Raw genomic sequence first — 20,172 nt, 5'->3', positions numbered from 1 at the left:
GAGATTGTCGAAATTATTTTTGTAGCTGAGTTGGCACAACTGACCCGTATACCCACGCGGAGTTTAAGCCCATCCGTCATTTAATTTGTTTACCTTGATAAATTTTTATTTAACCCTAAATGTGTTTTTCGATTTTTACAATTAATAAAAATATCACACAAAGAATTTGTCTTAAATTTTGCATTGCAAACGAGTTTTACGTGTGGAAGACTTATTTTACTCACGAGTCCGTTCCTACCATTTTAAACGATTGTTTGGGCATGAAACGTTGACGCCCGACTAGCGCCAAAAGAGCCTGAATTTTAACCAAAAACATGTTAGGATGAATTAATTCTGACTCCATATTTATAAAACGCATTGTACAGGAGGCTTATGAATTTGATATAATATTTTGATAAACCAGTCAACAAGCTGCGGAATGGCGTCTTTTAAGTAAGAGAAAACTGTTATATGTTACCAAAATCGATCAAAAGTGAAGGTGATGTTATCAGTTTTTTTTCATTATCACAGTGCTGTGCACTCGGAAATTTTACCGAAAGATAAGGCAGTAAATAAAGAATATTGTCTGCATGTTTTGAGGTATCTGAGAGAACAAATTTGTCGAAAAAAACAGGCATGTGAAGGAAAACTCATAGATTGGCATTATGATAACCCACCCTCTCACAAGACTATAGTAATGAATTTTTGGGAAAAAAAGTCAATAATTCTTATCAAACAGCCCACTTTTTTTTCCAAAAAATTAAATTTTTTCTTTAAGGCAACCATTTTTAGCCGATAGATGACTAAGTGATAAAAGAGAATTCGTTGCAAGTACTGAAGTCGATAGCCTACTTTCAAAGCAATACAAGGAAAACTTCTTATATTACAAAGAAACTTTTAATTTTTCTTAAGTTAAATATTAATTTACGTGTAGGTATGTATAACAATATTTTTTGCTCTAATATCGTTACATTTTTTATTTTATAAATAACGAGCAGAAATGTGCATATTTTGATTTAATGTTGAGGTTAAATAAGACTTAAAAAAACCATTAAAAAAACCATTTATAAATATTTTTTCCAATTTATGGTTCATTATTTTACTACAACATACTAAAATTCAAATATTCTTAAAATATACAGTTACTTAATTTTTAATTTTATTTCAAACATTTGGAGATATTCTTTTAAAGATATTTTTTTTAAAGTTTGAAGCCATTATAAAATTTCTCCCGGTATTTCAATTATTCCTTTAAGGCTATACTTTTTATTATTTTATATAATTTTAAGTTACTCTATATATGTTCTGTTTTTTTAATACTTTTATTCCAGGAATTTGAGACTTTGGAACATTTAATTTTTCTTTTTGTATTAAGCATTTAAACCTATGTTTTCTTTTTCGTATTCAAGCAAACTACCTTAAGATTTTGGTATTTTAAACTTTTTCTTCTGGATTTTTGTGTTACTTCTTAGACCTTTTTAATTTTTTATATATTATAAATATTTTGAATTTTATTTTCATGTTATTCCATTAATTTGAAATATGTTTTTTGAATATTTATTTTATTTTTTTTAATAAAAAAAAAACACGCACACATATTTTCTACTGATAATTGAAGAGCTAAGTGGATAAAGGTGTTAAGCAGCAAAAGTAAATATTTGAGCAAATCGATTTTAAAAATTTAGAATTTATAGTCTATGTAACTTGTTTGTTGATAAATGGATAATGGTAGTAAGAAACAATACTTTAAATATATTTGCAACGATTACAGATGCTTTTAAACAATCAACTAATAAAAGGACAGTAATTTTGTCAAACCAGACATTAACTAAAATTTGTTGTACTTGTCACCGTCATTCAGCTCACACTTGTTATTTTACTTACTCACTGAATATGGATAATGGTACTAAGTACAAGAAATGTATACCCAAAACAGTAATATACCAGTTTATTTTAAAAATGCGTTGAAGTTTATGTTAAAAAAACTATCAATATGAAAAAAGTAAATATTTTATTGTTCTTTGTTGCCAACACAAAAAATAAAAGCACAAAACTAAAAACAAAAAAAATGTTATTCTGCTGTAAAAACTGTTTTATTTTTTCTTTCTTTTTTCTTCTTGTGGCATAAGTTCTTCCTTCTCAATGACATTTTCGTAGAAATATCTGTACTCTTCTTTAACAAACGCCAATTGCTCCTATATATTTTCATTTTTTTCCTTAGACAGCTGACCAAGTTCCTGCTCGGGGAAGTCGTAGTGTGGGGTCTGCTTCAAATTGGCGCTTCATTATACACACTTCTTTAAATGGGGCTTCTTCTTCATATGAATCTTTGTATAGATAATGACCAAATCTTTCAACTTTGATCCATTTTACTGCATCTCTAAATTGAACTTTTTCATTAAGTGTGTTTATTTTTCTGTTTACCACTTTTAGCTGGTTGGGTAAATCAGAAAAAAGGCGAAAATATGACTCTATATCAACAACGTGGTTATTCTTACTAGCTTTACTGATAATTTCTCTGTACTGGCCCGGAAGATAAATTGTGCTGTGTTTTCTAAGAACTTTTTCGATTCGAGCAAAGTCGCGATCTGAATCCAAAAATGAGTGTTCAACCTCGGGAAACTTATGTTCAATTATTTTGAAGTATCCTTTAACAATAAGCAGTTGATATAGCAAATCATCATAAAATTTTTATTCTGGCCTGCACATAAATCTGACCAGATTATTAACTGATGTTTTTCCCTTATTGCAGCACCAAATTCAATTAAAGTCAGCAAAGAGCTAGCGACTTTCGTGCTTCCTCGGTTAGCAATGTCCTCTGTCCAAGTGAAAAAATTTGCTTGATATCTAGTTGAAGTGATCGTATGAATACCAAGGTTATAAAACCACATCTGCCGGAGATAAAAGGCTTTTGATGTCGTGAACCTCGGAAGTGGCATAGTTTGCTGTAAATCTACAGTTAAGTAAGCCACTTTGTTATTTTTTTCAGCCTTTTGTCTGTCACTTTGTTGAAGGTCAAAGGCTTTGTGAAATCTTTATATATGTTCTTCATTTCCACTTCCGGCATCACACACACTACACGTGTCGCTCCGTGGATGTCCAAAGGATAGGTTGAATTTAGTTTCAAATATTCTTTTATATGTGCACTGTTTAACTTTAAAAATATCTGGTTTATTTGCATCTTCACACTTTTCAAAATAAAGACAATGCATTTTTCTAACAGATAGTAATGGTGACAGGTAGCGCTTGTTGGGATTTTTGTATCTTGAGTAGTGAGATTTTTCGATTGGAAAGCTCTTGATATGATCCATCACATAGTCGCACACTTTGTTAGAAATTTTGTATGGTCTATTTGAATGATGCCCTCTCATGTCTGGTGAAGGTGCGGCGTTTCCATTAGCTGACCACTTCTGTAAATAGCCATTTTTTTTCTGCCAATTTGATATAACGAGCCGAAAGCCATTTTACACACTCTGGCTGATTGACGATCACATGATATCTAATATTCGTAGGTTGAGCTTCTCCGTTTTTTTGCACCTTTTTTTATTCGCCCAACTTCTTTTAGTTTAATAGAATTAAAAAGTAAGGCATTTTTTGCATTAATATCCAACTTATAAAAACTTGAAAAAATTTTTTGCCTTTTTTCGTTGTCAAAATTTTCACTGCACTTATAACGATAGTTTGGGTTACATAATATTCCGAAGTTTGGATTCTTTTCTGATCTGTTTCCCTTTTTGAGATATGTAATCAAGTCCTTTTTCTCTAGCCAATGCTGCGGAGCGCCGTTTCCACATATCTGGATTTTTGTCCTGTTTGTCATCACTCATTGGCAAACCAGGTTGTGGTCTATCTTTTTTTTTTAATTCGGCGACTAAACTCAGCTAGAGGTATGTTGTCATCAATACTAGAATCGGTAGATTCTGACTCAGGTACATAATTAGAGCTGCAGTTAGATGAGGCATCAAAATCTGAAAAAAAATGTGTATCGAAATTACAAATATTTTTTATAATAAATTTACCTCTATTATAGTATGTTCTTATATTAGTCGAATATTATCTTACATAGTTAAATATTATCTTTGTCGACATTTTTTGTAGTGCTCACATAGGAACAAGATGGTATTATATCTTCAGCATCTGCAAGATAAAATAAAAAAGGTCTTAAATATACGTAACTAGTTAAAATTATTATTTGTTAGTTTTTTAAATTATTGTTTTATTATTATTATTATTTCTGTTAACTTCTTTAAACATTATATTTCAGAATAGGCACCCTGTACCTACCTATACAAACAACATTATCACTAAAGTTTTATTTCCAAAAAAAGAGTAGAAAAAGGTCCATCCATTTTAGCTGGGCAAGATGTCTGACAATAATTATTCCTATCTGTTTCTTCTGTGCATATTTCTTGGATGGTAGAAAGTCAATCGTCAACTTCTATTTCTTCAAAACTGATAAGTGGTTCAATATTTACACTCATATAGTATATTAGTATCCATTTAATTTGCAGATTGTTGATCAATTTTTTGTTCAACTGCAAAAAAAGTAAATAATAAATACCTACCATTCCATAAAATGTTATTATTCTATTTACTTATTATTCTTTTTTTTTAATACCATAAGGTTTTTTTATATTTTAATAAGTAAGTGAATAATGTAAAGTATGCAGACATGCAAAATATAAATACATTTTTTGCAATTTGGGGATAAAAAGTGCACTTTTAATTCCTCAATTTCGGGATCAAAGGGTTACTTTTACTCCCAAGGGATTAAATTTTTACTTTCAAACCCCCAGGGAGTACTTAAAACAATACTTTACTTACATGTAATATTAGTATCTTGTATAGGATACGCCGGTTGAGGAGGCTGTAACGGTTCTAGGTTATGATATATTTTTTTAGAGCTATCATTGCCATTATTATCACTAATTAATCCGTCATTATTTCTAATATTTACTGCCACCATATTTTTGGCATTATGCATTATTTTAGCCGTTCTTTGCATCATTTTTAATATAAATATTTAGAATAAACACTAACGACACTCTAATAATAGCAAGGCCCGACAAGATATAAACAAATCAAGCACGTTTTCCGTCACAAAGTTATATCCAAAAAATGGATGAAGGTGTTAAGTGCGCTTAACCCCTTTATTCATTTGAGAACCGATTTTACCGATGCACTTAACTCCTTTATCCTTAACTAAAATCGTAAATATGTTTTGTACGTTTCTGAATAAAAGATATATGAAAAATGTGTACTTAACATCTTCATTTAGCACAAAATCTAACTTTTCGTCAAATTGTTGCTTAACACCTTTATCCACTTAGCTCTTCAATTCTTTTCTCATATTTTTGCAATTAAATATTATTTAAAAAAAAATAGTCCGTTTTGCTTATTTCGCTCTATTTTCATATTTGAATGGTACAAAAAAAAAAACAAACAACTATAATTATAGTCAATATAGTAATTAATTTTAATACTAGAATATCAACTCTCAATTTAATCAGTTTGTTGCCCATACTAAATAACGCAGTCCCATTAACAGCTGACTATAATATTCTGTTAATATTCAACACAGATCTTAACATTGACCTCATATGTGTGCTTTAATAAACATACTACATGCAACTGAAGGTGTAAGTGAATCTATTATAGTTTTTAAGGATTTTTTTAGAACTTCCTTTGGTATAGGTCATTTTTCGATGCTTCTATAAATAATTTATTAGTATCACCTTAAACATTAAACCTTAGCTTTATATACAACAAAAAGGCTATTTTGTGAAATAAATGCATAAAAAATCCAATATTTAAAATGTTTAAGTAACAGCTTTCTAAGTTTTTTAAAGGACTTAGTGGGAATATCGGTTTGGTAATTAATAGTATGTCGTTAAATTTACATACAATTTACATTAACTTAGTAACCAAAATGCCATATACCGTTATTTATGTAATAGCATATAATCATTAAGAATCATTTATATTTAGAGTATAGTAAATTCATGTAAATGTACTCGTATTAGCGATTATTACATCTTGAGAATGAGTTATTTTGAATTAATTTATTAGTTATGTCTTGCCTTTAATAACAATACAGACCTATAACATCCTATCAAAATTTGATTTTAGTTCTACATAGGTAAGATATTTATAAAAAAAAATAAATAAAATATTTTTTTCAATGTAAAAAAAATTAGAAAGCATGTTAAAATATTCAAAGTCAAATTGTAAATCACTAGATTAGTATACTATAAAATAGAAACATTTTAATAACTTATATTTATTTTTTTAGGAACTGTGAATAAAAACTTCTATTAAATAAACAAATATATAAATATTCAAATAGTAAAAAAATAAAATAAATATAAGATTTAAAAAATAATACAAAATTAAGTTATTAATTTAATTTCAGATATTTAAATTTTCAGATTTTTTAAGTTAGTTTATTAAAGGAAAATAAAAAAATTCAGATAAAGAATTAATACATTTTAGGATTTTAAATAGGATACTGTTAAATCGTGTGACATTTTATTTAAAGGTAACATAAGAATTAACATGGATTAGAAATTTCAATTTACTTTATTATTAATTCATAAATTAGTATTATATGAAAAAGAACTTTATTATTTGAAATGTTTTAACGTTTTTTTTACTTTTTAACTCAAAATAAAATAATACCAAAATATGGATATACAAAAATATTTTTACGAAAAAAATTGTTGAATCCATTATACTATACATATATTTATAATCCATTTAAATCTGAAAGAATATAATACGGAATTATTTGGAAAATATATTAAATTAAACATGTATTGATGACATTCATTTTTCCATCGATGTACTAGCACATACCTGATATATCTTAGGGGTTTATAATATAAATCTAGCCTAAAAAAGAAATACAACAACATATACCTAATAGCGCAACATATCATATAAGAATAAGGTAAGAGGAGTATATAGGTAAGCTATCTAATATAAAAAATGTATTTTATTTTACTGTAAAACCTAAGTTTATATTAATTATATCTTAAAAGCAGTACTTGAATATTGTTATACTAACATGGTTTTTGGTCTCCACTATCTATTAATTATTGTTAAGTATTTTATTTACAAATGATTAATATTAACAAAATGATTTTTTTTTTTGATATTATATATTGAAAATATTATGAAATACTATAGGGTTGGCAAAAGTAATCAAGAACCTAGACCTAGATCTTCATCAAATTCGAGTAATATAATAACATGTTAGTTTTAAAAAATTTTGGAAAATTAAAAGGAATAGGCATCGCTTGCTGAGAAAAAGTTGGCTGTAACTATTTCATGCAGAACAGGAAAAAACTGAGAGAAAATATCCAATGACCAAACTTGGAAATGGATTTATTAAAATAAGTGATAAAATTCAAAAGATTCCTGATTTAATTTCCTTGGAAAAATTAAATTAATCTTCAAATTAATAATAGACTAATATTATAGCAAAAAAATATGTAGCTTATTGAAGTTTTCTTTATATAATATATACAGGGTCTTCATTTGAAAACTTCCCACCACGGATTTACCGAAAACCACTGTTTAAAAAAAAACGTCAAAATACGTCAAAAGGTTTGTCAAGGGGAACAACTTTCTAACTTAAAATTACTTCACCCCCTTTCACCCCCTTTCACCCTCTGCCCTTCAGGGTCATCCCCTTAAAAATTTTAAATGACAAGGGATATTGAGTAATCACTTGTTTCAAAGGTCTTTTGAAATCTTTTATTTTGACGTTTGATTTTTTTAAATCGGTCGATTCGTTTTCGAGAAAATTAGAAAAATCTTTGTTTATCTTAATTTGTTCAGATAGAAAACAAAAACATGAAAATATCAGTTTTTATTTCAATAAGTGTTCAAAATGTTGCCCGTTTTTGGCCAACTAATGATATAGGCGATGTTCAAATTCCTGACGGACATTTTCAAAAACATGTGGGATATCATGGCAGCTGTCGATGATGCGTTGACGAAGTTCATCCAAACTTTCAGGTTGGGGAGTAAACACAATAGATTTCAAATGACCCCATAGAAAAAAGTCTAACGGCGTTATATCAGGAGATCTAGCAGGCTATTCTATAGGCCCCCTTCGCCCTATCCATTTATCTGGAAACTCGTCGTCTGAAATATATTTCCAGCAAGAAGGTGCTCCTCTTCACTATGTTCTTCCCGTTCGGCAATGGCTAGATCACGAGTTTAAATATTTGATCGAGTTTAAATCAAAGTTTGGCGTAAATAAAATTTTCATTATTTCTAGCCATTTTCGCTAACTATTTGCTTGCACATTTACCGATTTAATTTTTTTTTGGTACCGTTGATTAGAGAATTTTACGCTGCTTACTATGATGTATCACACGATGGCGGTTCCCATCTGACATATTAAATTGAGGTTAGCTGGTGAGGAGGTGATTGACAGAACTTCAGTAAATGCATAATTAAACGTCCCCCTGTATATTTAATTTGACGTGTTTTTTTTTTTTTTTTTCTAAGAAAGTTATTAAGGGTGGGTCGTTTTGAAATGAAAGCACTGTATAAATAATTATTGGCCAATATCTGTTATAAACAATTATGCGATAGTCTTTGAATAATGTTTAAAAGAAAAAATTATGAAATTTTTAGCATCCAAGAACTTACTTAATTCTAAACAATTCAGGTTTACTGAAAACAAAAACACTGAGGAAGCGATTTAGAAACTTGTAAATGACATTAACCTAAATTTGCAAAATAAGAAAAAAAATTTGCTAGATTTAACAAAGGCTTTTGACACAACTTTTTACCGAATACTTTTTAATGAATTTGAAGATATTGGATTCGGGGAAGGCCCATTTCATTTGCTAAAAAGTGTTACCTCCAATCAAGTGTAACCCGTCAAAATAAAGGACAGTTTTAGTCGATTAATACGGTTTTAGTAGTGCCCCAAGGTATTATGCTAGGACATATTCTCTTCCTAATGTACATCCATAATATAAGAAATATTTTTCAGGAGAGCAGTGTTATATCATATGTTGATGACCCTGTTATCTTAGTTTCTGGGGGTTCCTAAAATTAAGTATACCAACGGACGGAGATTGGTTTTAGTGCAATGCATGGATGAATCCATTAAAATCTTAAGTAGATGATTATATAGCTTTCTTAAACAGAGAAATAAGGAATATATTTTGCAAATTTATCTTTTACATATTTTATCAACTTAGAAATGTCCTTAATAAAAAATTGCTTACTATTCTTGACTGTTCTTTGACTAAATCCAATTTGAGATACTGTCTTGTAATATAAGGTGGTGCTTACAAAAAGTACAATATAAGCATATATAGTTCATCCTACAATTTATTTACCCTTTCAAAATATGAACATGAACAGCGTATGTTATATTTTATATACAAGAAATTTCCTTTTAAAAAATGTTTTAGATATCCCTCTAAAGGCCTAATTGCAATGTTTTAAAACTGAGAAATCTGTACGCATAATGAACAGAATTCAAATTAATTAATCAACTTATGATACCAGATCTAACCAAACAAATATGTCTCTGCCTTACATGCCAACTTCAATATAACAAAGATTTATACATTTTTACGGACAATCTTTATCAGTAACGAGTAAAATTAAATATAAAAAATATAAAAAGAAATGTTAACTTCATAACCAAAATTTTTTTGATTTAAATATAATAAGTAGGAAAAGATTGTTTGATGTCTCATGGCGTTTCGTGAGTTCCGCATTCTACTGCTATGTTCGTGTCCGCCTTATATCTGCATATCTACACGTGATAATGCTCTTCTAGTTAGACTGAGAAGTGTAGTGGCATATAAAATCTAATTAATAATTTTCTTAGTCCTTCATACTTTATTAAGTCTATTTGTCATTTTTGCTCAAAAAGTTTTTTCAACCAATATTCTCAACGTTACTCCAAGCTATGCTATAAATAGTGTTCGATGAATAATGTGCTAATTGAACTTTGGTTTAAGTATCTGGTTCTGTGGTCTATTGTATTCTCCTTGAAAAAGATTTAAATTAACTGTGGCAAATTCTTTAAATTCTTATGTGATATGAACCAATGTCTTGTTAATAGTATATAGTATAGAAGCACTTTTAGGAAAGCGATTGTCAAAAACTATCATCATTTTATTCTACATATCTACTATACTACCTTTCCGTTTAATCCTTTATTTCTTCTTGTGCTGCCATTCATAAGCGTCAACAAGCAAAATTTCGTGCAAATCTTAGTCTAAAACAATACAAGATAACACGCAACAGTTTTTTTTAAATAATTTCAAGAGGGTGTTTGACCGCCTGTACAATAAAAACTATTACATTAGTCGTAAATAGATACGATATTACATTTAACTAATAAACATTTGTAGGCTCCCTAGGCTTCTAATAGTATACACGTCAGTTAACAAGAAAAATGTATTTAAAAACCCTCCCTATTAAACGGCCACCTTTTTCAATTACAATTCACAATCTAGTCGCTTCTGCTTCGTTGCCCAAACAGAAAACGCGAACAGAGCCTGATGCCAACTTACTAGCGGAGGGACATGTGTTCCCTCCCATTCGACGAGAGCTTTTTTGCATTGTACATTTTCGGTGGCAAAGGAATTAATTTTTTTCCTCTTCTTTTCTATAAGATATTGGCATGTAAACATGCGGACTATGAATGGTATCGATCTTCCGCATTTTCTAGAGAATTTCATTTTCGAGAAGCTTAAGTTTTACAGCTGCTTGCTATAATTCGGGAGGATATACAGAGTGTTTCCATATCCATCGAACTTATGTATCGAGATGACCAATTATGGCATTTACTTATTCATCTATTTGGGTAATTTCACCTCAAATAATAACGTACTCTTAAAATAAAATTTAAAAGAGTCCAAATACTTGTAATTTGTACCATTTAGTCTAGGCGATAACATGACAGGAGCAAGTAATGTGAAAGTAGCTATGGTTTCTACTTATCCATTGATATTAATGTCATGCTACTGATCATAAATCTCTTCAGACAAAGTTTCCACTTTGATTCTTAATATATTTTTATACTTACATAAACCAGTGGATACTTAGAAGTATTGGGTAGAGTAGTTATCCTTCGGTCATTAATAATATCTTTGCCCCTAGCTTCAGGCTCAATTTACTACCGCCGAGCTGCATATATTAAAATTTTATTTTTGCCAATTCGACTTAGAATATCTTCCTCACCACACGTAAGCGACCATAAGTAAAGCTTAAAACTTGTTTTAATGTATGTTATTTTTTTAAGCACTTATTAAATAATTCAGGTCCCATCATTATTTTAAAGCATTTATCTTAAAACTTTAATCTAATTTATTAGCTCTATTTAGTCAAGTTTTACCATGTCAATTAGGTAATGCCATATAATTTGTTCATAATTTCCCTTCAAGCACGAAAAATATTCCCCAAAATTCTATATTCCAAAATTGATCGAATACTGGGAACATTTAGTCGGGCTTCGTTAAACTCGTATTCGCTGTGGCCGGTCAGGCTCGTTGAACACCCGTTCCCCGAACGAACCCACGGGAACTCTTAAAATCTGTTTGCCACCGCCGTGTCCCTGTTTATTGCTTCGGTAAATACTTGGGGGTTGAAAAGCCTCTCTCGTTTCGCAGTTTAAATCTAATTATCTCTTTTAAATTATATATACCTAACCCTCCCTGGGGGAGAATACTTGGGGATTTAAGTTGGAATCGTGTTGTTTAGGTCTTAAGATGTTTAGGAAACGGAAAACCGTTTACTAATATCGTCGCTTTTCACGATCATAATTTAACTGTATATGATGAACATTTCCTTAAAAAAAAATTATAAATGAGCTGTAGTCGAAACCTAAAAAAATGAATGGTTACTAATAAATAAACGGTTAAATGATTTTTTAAATTTTATTTTAGTGCTTTTAATTTAATTAACAAAAGGGTTTCTCTTAAGCATATGATGCTTGCCCAAACTTTATTTTGTGCTAATAAATAAACCTGTTTTTAGAGTTTACTATAATCGTGATTTTTATAACTATACTCTATTTCAGAAGTGTATAGAGCAATAAACTGGGGAATTCCGTTCTGTTTGGCTACATTTCGTGGTAGTTCATAGGCGCAGGTACTTATAATATTTATGAATTTAATTTTCACGGATTAAATGCCTTTATTTTGAAAGAGATTAAATACTAAATAAATACTTTTAATCCTTTTGTAAAAGTACCTATCTTTTAACGCTTTGTAACATGCAAAAATGGGGTCAGGTAATATATACAGACTATAAATACTTTTAAATCATATTTTAAACGTTAGTAGTCACTGCTCCGCTGTAGTGTAATCACAATATTATTATCCCAATATTTAAAAAATGGAGGTATTCAGTCCAACGAAAAGATGTACTAAAAATTCTCCACTATCGCTGAGTGAAAAAGTTATTATTTTAAATGTACATGATTGCATAAAACACGATTACCCTAGTTTTACTGTGCAAGAAATTGTTGAAAAATGTTCTCGAATGAGTGGAATTGGAAAGTCCACCATTTTCAAATTGTTGCGGGAAAGAAAAGTAGCAGGTCAAGTGGAATCTCCCAAGCAAAAGCCAGGACGACCTACAAAAGTCCTTGATGAAAATGCTAAATGTATAATTTGAAGAAAAGTTCACTCTTTTTATTTTAAAAAGGAAATACCCACCCTAGACAAAATTTTAATGGAGCTTGGCCGAGATGACAGTATTCCGTTGATAAGTAGAAAACTTTTATGGAAAACTTTAAAAAATATGGATTTTGCCTGGGAAAAGCATAACCGCAAAGCACTTTTACTGGAGAGCGACGAAATTATTTGTTGGAGACGACAATACTTGAGAAGTATCAAGCAGTACCGCAGTATCCAAAAAATGTGGCAAGACAAAAATATAACCAGTGCTCGCCAAGCTTTCATAGAAGGCCTGTCTACGGGTATTAAAGTACCTTCGGGAAAAGGAAAAAGACTTATAATCACACATATTGGAAGCGAAGAGGGATTTTTAAAAGAAGGTCTGCTAACCTTTGAGTCGACTCGCACAGGAGATTACCATGAAGACATGAACTCAGACGTTTTCGAGGACTATTTTGGTGAAATGATAAAATTTCTTCCGGCTAATTCGGTGGTGGTTATGGATAACGCAAGCTATCATTCACGGCGAATAGAGAAGACGCCAACTTCAAGTTGGAGAAAGCAAGAAATTATCGATTGGCTGACTGCAAAAGGTATTGCGTTTGAAGCAAATTTGATAAAAAAAGAACTGCTGGCAATAGCAAACTTACACAAAACTCGTTTCATGAAATACGCCGTGGAAGATATAGCCGAAAAATATAATATAACTGTACTGCGCTTACCGCCATATCATTGCGAACTAAATCATATAGAACTGATATGGGCGCAGGTAAAAGGATTTGTAGCAAGACAAAACACGACTTTTAAAATGAAAGATGTTAAGCTACTGTTTGATCAAGCCATTACGGAAGCGACACCAGAGAATTGGCGAAAAGCAGTCCAGCATGTAATTAAGCAAGAGGACAAAATGTGGGATCTTGACAACCTCATCGATCAGACAGTCGATCCTTTAATTATAATGTCAAGAGGTGATGACAGTTCGTCAGATGACGAAGAAGACTACAATCTATTATAATTTAAAATTGTTATACACTGTTCAAAAAGTGCCAGATCCAAAAGTGATATTTTCAACTCTTTTACTCTACATATTATGTTCAATACATTTGTGAAAAAAATATATTATTCCATTTAAACAAAAGTAACTTTCTAAAATAAAATAGCATTTAAGTACATTAATTATAAGGTAAAAAACAAGTCCCAGTTGCACGCCTTTGGCGAACCGTTTTCAATGTTTATCAGTGGGTAACAATGGGCAAAACTCATAAATTGACCCAAAACCGGGTGGCACTACCTGCAATCAACGAAAAGAAAGAATTTTACATTGAAACTAATACCCAACTAAGGTAGTGGCATAAAATATTGGTGGATCACCAGGTACCACTTTTGCATACCTAATGAGGTTTTATTGCTCTACACACTTCTGAAATAGAGTATAGAGAAAGTTACGGTACATTTCTACTTTGATTATTTCTTATTATTTTACTTCATGCTTCCTATTACGGTAATCCTGAAGTCTACGGCAATATTTATCATCGTAGCTGTTCATAAACTTTCAATAAACTAAACTTCAATGGCTCGTTAGTCAATCGATAAATCATAACTAGACTTTCTTTTTTAAGAAAAGTTACTCTATCGACAGTTTTTACTTAATTAGAAATTAGTAATCATCTCGTAAATAGAGACAAAATATTTTTGGAAGAAACTGAGGTTAACTTATTTAAACAATAGAGCATAGAGCAGTATAAAAGACAATTACATGATGAAAATCTTTAGTATTATAGTAAAAACATTATATAAATTAGGAATATAATAAAAAAAATATAAAATACCTAAACACTTTTAATATAAAAATACATCCAAGTGGTAAAAATGGCAGAAGAATATAGTACGTTTACTGTGATACAAACATTTTAACTCTTTCTTTAAACTGCCCTAGCGAAAGGATTCTAGATACATAAATATCCTTAGATCTATAATTACACAATTTACCTACCAACTCGTTTTTTTAAAAAATCACGAAGACCAATGCTTTTTTGCAATGTAAGTTACTTTGGAGTTTTTAACACTTCTAAACTTAGACTTTATCCCATGAACTCGAGAATACCTTATTATTGGTATATACCTTATATAGATATTATAGATATATACCTTATATTTTGTTATATGGCCTACCGAAAATACACAACGAAAAATGCCATATATCTGGTATCTTTCAATGAGTCGCCATGTATAACCTATCTTCCTGGCTTAATAATATTTTTAGAGATACCTTTCAATTTGAAAATCTCTACTCCATTAAAAATTCTTTGCTTTTTTGATTTTGATCAAATTGATTTTGCTCTCTTAAAAACCTTAGTTTATAGAATAATTCCATTTTAATTTCCCTTCATGCTAAAAATCTTTTTCCTAGTCTCCCACCAAAAGACTGTGTTTTTCAAAAGATGCTACGCTCTATCCCACTCCCAGAAATCGTGATAGATAACCTAATATCTTTTTTGTCTTTTAGTATTAGACTAGAATTTTTTCAAGTTTAATAATTCAATTTATAGACAAACGATTGGGTTGGCTATGGGTTCTTGTTTGTCGCGATTTCTTACCAAGGTCTTTATGAGCAATTTAAAACAAAGAAATACTACTGGCTTTTCTAACTTCCTTGCAACCTGTAAAAGATACCTGGACGATATTTTTATATTATGGACAGAGAATTACGAAAAATTATCTGATTTCTTAAAATATGTTAATATGTTAATACTCTGCCATAAAGCTTATATTGGAGAGAGATAATATTAGTAAGTTGCTTTTTTTTGATCTATTATTGACACGTGAATATAATAAAGTTGAATTTAAAATCTATAGAAAATCTTCAGCTACTGATAATATTATACAATAATGGTTTTCTCTTAAATAATATTAAATTTATTATTATTATTTATTAATAAAATGTATATTAAATTTGCAAACAAATACAAGTTATACAAGTTCTCATACAATATTAGATGTTTTTTTTTTATTTTGGAGGTATATATCAAGGTCTCATTTTTTTTCTAAATATTGATTCAATCATTTAATTTTATTTAACCATAAAAAAAAATATTGTTAGGTTTATATAGGTATAATATTGTTTTAATGACTGTCCAGCAATTTATGTGAGTCAATCTAATATGAGTGTACGAGGGTAAAAGAACATATAAGCTTATTGAAGAAATGTAGAGACCTTCGGTTCACTCTTTTTGTTAATGAAACTAGGTTGTTACACCAGTGTAAAAATGGTGTTAAAATTGATCTCTTGGAAAAGTCGGAAATCACTAGGGTAAACAAGAGCCCTGTCTTGGTCTACGTTAATGACGTTTTCAATTTTAAGCCGGATGTAAACTTTAATAACATTAAATAATATAAGCTTTCTTTATAAGCATCAGTATATTTTAATTTTCACAACATGTCTTATTTGGCGGAGTTTGTTTGAGCTCTTGCCATTGGAGTGTGGTCTGCCCTGTAGTAAGTTCAGGCCTGGATCTGGTCAATTATTTTTTGGCTTTTTAGTTTTTGGTTTTTTATTTTATTTCTTGTTTGTTTTGAAGTCCGATTCGGATAAATATTACCATTTTAATGATAAATTATTTTAGTATCCGTAATCTGTCCGTAGTATGCACATCTTAAGTTTGCCGTCTTTAATAAAGCAAATTTTAGAAACGGTTGATCAAATACTTCCTATTATTATATATGTTAATTTCCATAGGTCATAATATTTTATATTGCGGAGGGTTGTTGGGTGGGGTCAGAAATAAAACAGAAACCTGTTTACCTAAATGTCGACGTTTCGACTCAGGTCATCCTCAGGACACTGAAATGGATTCAAGTAATTACAGAGATAAAACAAAGTAATTTCAAGTACATAAAAAATACTATTAAAATAAATGTTCTTTAAGTTACAAAAATTAAAACAACAAAAAACAAAAACCACGACACAGTTAAAATTAAATTAAGGTACAATCCGTTAAAAAAAAAAATTTTATAAAAAAAAAAAAGTATAAAATTATTTTTTTTTTTTTTATATACATTACACCTCTACCTTTCTTATGTTATAATTAAAACACATTTATAATAGGAGCGTAGAATTATTTTTAACATGGGTGTAATTTGTAGGTGTTATTGTGGGCAAACTAGAATCAACAATAAGCCAAGAAACAAATGTTTTTATTCTTCCGAGCGTTTATTTATTTAATTTTTATGATTCAATGTTATGTGGATAAGTTAAGGATTAGTAGATAAGGAAGATGTATGTATCTATACGTTCAAAACCAGAAACGTAATTTGTTAATACACTGTGTGATCTAAATTTGGGACATACACTCTTTGACAAAAATAAATTTTATGTTTTAGTTTTATCTTTTTGGTAGTAAATTAATTAAATTATAGTAACTTGTATTTAGATCATCGGTGTCTTGTTTTTTATTAATGCTTTCCTTATACTTTTTTATATTAACCATTTCTAGTAAAATTCTTTTTTTATAATTTGATTCTCTGCCAATGAACCGAGTGCTGTTAAAATCAAATTGGTGTTGTTGATTGAAGGAGTGTTCTGCTAGAGCAGCCTTCCCAGATGCTGCGTAGTTCGTTGGTTTTACGCTTCTTTCGTGTTCGCTAATTCTGGTTTTTAAGTACCTGCCCGTTTGACCCACATACAGACCTTGACAATCAGAACAGGGTATTTTATAAACCACGCCACTTTGTAACTCATTTGGTGTTTTATCTTTGAGTTTTGAGAAGTATTTGTTGATGGTATTTTCATTTTTGAACGCTATTCTGACTTCATCATCAGAAACAACTCCTGATAGCCTTTCAGACAAACCTTTGACATAAGGAATTTTTGCAAATTTATGGTTTTGGTTTTCTTTGACTTTAATAGGTGTAGGGTTGTTTTAATTTTTGTAACTTAAAGAACATTTATTTTAATAGTGTTTTTTATGTACTTGAAATTACTTTGTTTTATCTCTGTAATTACTTGAATCCATTTCAGTGTCCTGAGGATGACTTAATATATATGTCGAAACGTCGACATTTAGGTAAACAGGTTTCTGTTTTATTTCTGACCCCACTCAACAACCCTCCGCAATATTGAAGATATTGGGTCACAAACACGAAATTGAAAATAATATTTTATTATTTTTTATTTAGGTCTAATGATACATTTACGGGCAAAACACGTGATACTAAGTACCCGTTAATCGTAATATAAGTTCGAGACTTTGATCAAACTTGTATTTATTTTTTTGTAAAAAGTAACATTTTTTAAAGGAAAAATGGACGACTATTTTCAATTTACTATTGTACGTATGACGCTTATGATGTGCTGAGCTTAAGAACACCAGAACTATTAAAGAAAATATCGCCTAGATATATTTTATTAATCATTCAATATTTTCACTCCCTGTCTTTAATATATCGTCATTACATACTCAAAATTCTGTAAATTAATCTTATTTCCTATAAATCAAGGTTAATTCCCCATACGAAATGAAAACTCCCTCTTTTATCTTTAAATTCATAAAAAGACACCCGTCCTCCTCATGTGTTCTTAAGCACATTCCCCAAACTCGATAGTTTTGTTTGTCGTATACCACAGTCTCTGTGTCTATATCTACCGCGTATAGCGAGAGCGTGGCATAGATATATCTGATACATATACATGTTACTGTTGCGAGCCCGAGGCCCCTTTTCTTTGTCCCGATATTGAAATGGAATCGTTTGGGCGTAAATAATTTGCTTTACCGTATCCCCGCACCGCCTCGGCCGCCCTCCCCAACCGCCCTTCGCTTCACCCTGCTGCCGCTCCGTTATGATCGTGATGGTTCTATATACCGTAAACACTCCGCCATCGATATGCTCCGCTATAGTATGTCAAAGTTTCCGTTCTGTTAAGGACCGTAACTAGGTTTGATTTGACAGATACATAAGAAAGTTGGAGACATCAGTCGACATATTTGGGAGAACAATTGAAATATGAACCGGAATTAGGCTATAACTTTCTTTAAAACTATAAATATTGCGATGTTCTATACAATATAACTTAAAAAATCAAAATTATTCTTACTATTCTGTACGAAATTATACTGATTTTTGCCAAAAATATATTGTGAGCAATATGTAGAAGTAACCTTTTTTTTATTTATTAAGTTTTTCAGTAATTATAAAAAAAGACTTATCAGAGAAATATCCATATTTTTATAACTCTATTATAAGAACTTAACTTTATTATCAATATTTTTATTCAAATTTGAATAAAAGTTATAAATATCCTCGTTAATATACTGACTTAGCAATATCCTCAACCGATTTTCACAGACAACGCCGTCTTAAAACTTAGATACTCATACTTCTGAGTTTCGTAATTTGAATATCTTGATTAACTAGTTTCTTCTGATTAATCAAATATAGGTTTACATTACTTAAAGTAGTAAGTTAAAATTTTAAAATTCACGAAAACAGCTTCGGTTTTCCAAGTAAATGGTGGAAGTAGTCATTACTTTTAAAGCTTAGAACACTGTATTGTTATTTGAAGTTAAGTGATATTTTTTGATGGAACTCAGAGACTTATAATATTGCTTCCTTCTTTTTTCATTCTTGTTAAATAACATGAAGAAAAAATTTCTTGGATGAGTATTTTATAAATAATAATAACTTAAATAAGAATATACTTAAAGGATTTTTCTTGACCTTTCCAAAGTTAGTCCCTAAGTAATTATTAGTTTTCTAATTTCTTATTCCACAGTTCTTGCTTCTCTTTTTGAGTTTAAATGTTTTTTTTCACCGATGAGTAAATAATGATTTCCTACATATCAGAATTTTAACCTCTAGCCTATGTCAAATATTTCGTTGTATTATCTTCATAAATTTCTTATTTTAAGCTTATCACTTTTGTTACAATTACTTAATGAAAGTATATAATTAAGTTCACTTTTTTTGAGTTTTACGTATGCTTAAGAATTATGTCTTAACCATATCTCCTTATCAGGTTATTGTATCTACACAAGTCATTTTATCTGAGTTGGAGGATTTATCATTTTCCATATTAAAAATTAGCGAGTACTTAGTCCGTCTTCAAAAGGTGTCTAATTTTTAAAATCACGAAAACAACTTCGGTCTTCCAAGAACCTGTAGCCATTACTCTTAAAGCTATAAAGTATTTATATTATTCGAAGTAGTAAAACAATAATTATTTTTTAATATTAAAAATATATAAAACGTCTAAAATCTACGTAAATAATGCTACTATATTCTAATAAGAAAAGTGGACAGAAAACTCTAATACGTAAAGTGTTGGTAATAATGTACGTAACACGCACGATACTTTCATAACATCATTCGAAAATTCTCACTTTCATCCCTTGACATACTACTTAATAATATAGTATTAATACGTTTTCTTTCTGTACTATTATTTATCCATCAGTTAATTATTTAGAAGATTTTTAAGATCAAGATTAAGAATTTTCCCATTGTAAATGCGTCCTTCAATTTTTTTATTTTA

General features: G+C 29.9%; 1 protein-coding gene across 3 annotated transcripts in view; it reads left to right on the top strand.

Moving 5' to 3' along the window:
* The window catches only part of LOC126735344 (paired box protein Pax-6-like), a 116,225-nt gene that overhangs the window by 76,513 nt on the left and 19,540 nt on the right, over positions 1-20,172 (top strand). The window lies entirely within an intron of this gene.

Source organism: Anthonomus grandis, chromosome 4 (genome assembly GCF_022605725.1).
Source record: "Anthonomus grandis grandis chromosome 4, icAntGran1.3, whole genome shotgun sequence".
NCBI lineage: Eukaryota > Metazoa > Arthropoda > Insecta > Coleoptera > Curculionidae > Anthonomus > Anthonomus grandis.
This window is presented reverse-complemented; position numbering and strand designations above follow the sequence as displayed.